Raw genomic sequence first — 3,814 nt, 5'->3', positions numbered from 1 at the left:
TTGCTAGCATGTTTCTAGCATGATTAACAAGTTACTAGCATTTTGTTAGCATATTTCTAGCATGATCAGCAAGTTACTACCATGTTGTTAGCATGATTAACAAGTTACTAGCATTTTGTTAACATGTTTCTAGCATGATTGGCAAGTTACTAGCATGTTGTTAGCATGATTAGCAAGTTACTATCATGTTATGCTAGCATGATTCTAGCATGATTAGCAAGTTACTAGCATTTTGTTAGCATTTTTCTAGCATGATTAGCAAGTTACTACCATGTTGTTAACATTATTAGCAAGTTACTATCATGTTGCTAGCATGATTCACATGTTACTAGCATGATTTGCATGTTTCTAGCATGATTAGCATGTTACTAGCATGATGCTAGCATGTTTCTAACATGTTTAGCACGTTACTGGCATAGTGTTAGCCTTTTTTTTGCATGATTAGCAAGTTACTTGCACATTTCTAGCATGATTAGCATGTTACTAGCATGTTGTTAGCATGATTAGCAAGTTACTAGCATTTTGTTAGCATGTTTCTAGCATTATTAGCAAGTTACTAGCATGTTGTTTGCATGTTTCTATGCTAATCCAGATAAAACCAGTTGATTCAGTAAAAAAAAACAGCTAAAAATCAGCTAAGACCAGCCTGGCCTGCTAAAAAAGTGGCCAAAACCACTTTAAAACCAGCTTGGGAGACCAGCCAAAGCAGTCAATCAGCTTAGGCTGGTTTTAGCTGTTTTTCAGTAGGGAGTTGTTAAGCTTTGCTATAGCATTAGACAGCTTAAATACACCATAGGTCTTATTGTATAACAGTTTTCACCCCCTCAATGAAAGTCTATGGGATTTTAGGTGGTTTGAAAAGTTAGAAAAGATATAGCAACCCGAGTCAGACCAGTCTGAAGGTTTGACCCGAGTTTGGTGATTGTAGCTTTAAAAGTCTAGGAGGAGATACATTTTAAAATTTGGTCTCAGAAGAAGAAGAAGAAGAAGTTTAAACAGGATTTCAGTAAGTTGGCTTTTTCAAGCCAACTTAATTAGAAAGGCAAGACCTGAGAAAGACAACCCTAACCCTAACCCTTTGCCTTGTAAAATGACAATATGGATCTTCCTTGGTCCTCAGGGCTATCTTTTAAATCCAAGTGAAAAGGCAGTGGCTTTTTCTGGCTGTCTTCCCTAAGCAAAGTCCTGCAGAAGAATACAGACAGAACATGAAAAAATAAGCCCCCTACATTGTTCCATTATACTTGTAAGTATACTATAATCAATGCTACATTTCACAGAGGTTACCTTTGGAATTAGCTCCTGCTTGTTCAGACGAGACCGTGGCTGAAGAAGATCCAGGACGATCCTCTGACTCTTGGGGACTGTTATTGGTGTCATCCATGGGACAATTTATTTGTCCAAAAACAAAGTGAATGTCAGGTTTTGAAGTTTAAAGGGGTCATAGGATGCTAAATGCACTTTAACAAGTTGTTTGAACTGAAATGTGTGTTGGCAGTGTGTGTACACAACCACCCTATAATGATACAAATCCACCCAGTGGTTTTTTGTTAATCTACTAAAATCTTTACCCTTTCTCAAATCAAGCCGATCTCAGAAGCCGGTCTGTGTGATGTCACACAGACAGTAAGGTTTTTTAATGAATCTTTGCAATTCGCCTTTCCTAATAATGTGCTAATTAGCAAGTTTCACGATGAATGCGGCTAAAGTAAACAGTCCCTCAAAGAGCGGCTCGGAAGAGAGGGGCGTGGTCAGCAGAGCTCATTAACATTTAAAGGGAAATGCTACAAAAACGGCTTGATCTGAGAAGAGCTGTTTTTGACAGGGTAAACAAGGTGTTTTTACACTACCATTGAGACATTTTAACCAAACTATGTTACAGACTTTTCATTAAGACCCTAAAGAATCATATCAACTTGTGGAAAATGGGCAACCGATGACCCCTTTAAGGTTCTCTAATTTAACATTTCTGGACATGTTTGCAAAACCACAAGTGATACAACTTGTCAGTGCATTAATTTGCATGGTTTGGGAGTAAATCAGTTGGTATCACTCTCTGGCAAATAGGGCAAAACCATTTAGAAGATTAAAACACCTCACATTCAAACAATTGAAGCATCAATTTTACAATATTTAGCAATACAACAAATATGAATTACCCCAAATGACTCCGTAATCTGTGCGCTCAGATTTTGTAAACCGTACCTTCAGTTTTTAAATCTGCACCCACAAATTCATAATCCATGCACACGTTTTCGCAATCCGTTTCCACGGGTTTGTAAACTTTTTTTGTGAGCATTCACTCTATTTAGTTGAAATATTTGAGGCAGTGTCACTCACCGCCTCTTTATATAAGGAGTGGGCCTGCTTTGCATGCTGGAACATTATTCCAGAGTTGTAACTCAGAGTAAACAAGCTACAGGTGGTCCAAAATGCAGCGGCACACACACACACACACACACACACACACACACAGATTGAACAACCAAATCTTACATCTAAAACATTCAAAAGTTTGTTTGCACACTTGTGCATTTATGAATAGCACTTTGCATTTGTGAAACACATTTTGTGGATGTATTATTTTATGTATGAGTGAATTATGATTTTTGAGAACATACTTTTTTGTTTATCAAATTTTGTTAATGTCTTATTGTACTTATTTCTTTTTGATTGGTCATCATGTGTTACAAGAACGGGAATACAGCAACCCAAAACGTAATGAGCAAGCAATACTGAATTTTGCAGTGCTGATACAAATGAAATTATTATAATTATAAAACAAATTAGTAATTTAATAAATATGTTTTTGCTGTTTCTTTCCTAATTACAGTTTTTTATAATCGCTATGACAATTTTCTCAATACTTTTAACAATTTTCCTAAACTCTTAACACAGTTAGCACAACATCCGTCTGTGTAGGCTATACAATTATCACATTTCTTGTTGCTTTGACACAAAATGCATTCAGTTAACACAAATTGAAAATGCTTGAACTTCTTTTACACACAAGCTCAACCAAGACCAAAACAATGTAATTTTACACTGTATGTCAGATCAGATAACATAATTTTCTAAAACTAACTTATAGGCTAATATTGTGAATTGAAACACAATTATATCCCGTTTTTTATTCATGAATGAGAAACAGCTGATTGCAAATATATAATGTTATGCAAATATATAAATTACAGCTGATTCCCATCTAGGAAACACACTCAGGTGTTCTTTCAATCACACGAACATACAGTATACAGTAGAAGAGGACCTCTTTGGGCTGATCTTGTGTGGAAAAGTGCACTCCTGCATAAATGTGAGACTTCAGAAGACCTGCACGAAAGACTGGTGCCAGAGGTAGAAAGGGGACGGGTGGGAAAACGTCAATATATGTGATCACATGGAACAATGTGGCATTCCACCATTCCCAGTGCAGTCACAGACTGGTTTAACACCCATCCGAGAATGATGTCCATTTTCCTTGCTCCTTACTCCACTTTCCTCAACCTCATCGAGGAGTTTTTCTCAGCCTGGAGATGGAAGGTTTTTGACCAGATGTCCCTCCTGGATGCAATGGATGCTGCATGCCAAGCAGGGCTGTGCGATTAGTCGAAATCGCGATCTGAGACGTTGCGATTTCCTAATCGCAAAGCCTGCGATGTGGACGCGATATTACTCTGTTCCAGAGCATATGCATGACTGCCAGCCTTGAGTTGCAATCTTACTAACCAATAGAGTGAGCGCACCTCCGTTCTCCCCAATCAGCATTGGGTTGAAACAACCCAGAATTTTTTAGAGTGTACAGTAGCCTAGTCCA

Source organism: Sinocyclocheilus rhinocerous, unplaced genomic scaffold, assembly GCF_001515625.1.
Source record: "Sinocyclocheilus rhinocerous isolate Xijiao unplaced genomic scaffold, SAMN03320098_v1.1 scaffold1402, whole genome shotgun sequence".
In the NCBI taxonomy this organism is placed as follows: Eukaryota; Metazoa; Chordata; class Actinopteri; order Cypriniformes; family Cyprinidae; genus Sinocyclocheilus; species Sinocyclocheilus rhinocerous.
The sequence above is the reverse complement of the archived record's forward strand: the minus strand, read 5'-3'. Positions refer to the sequence as shown.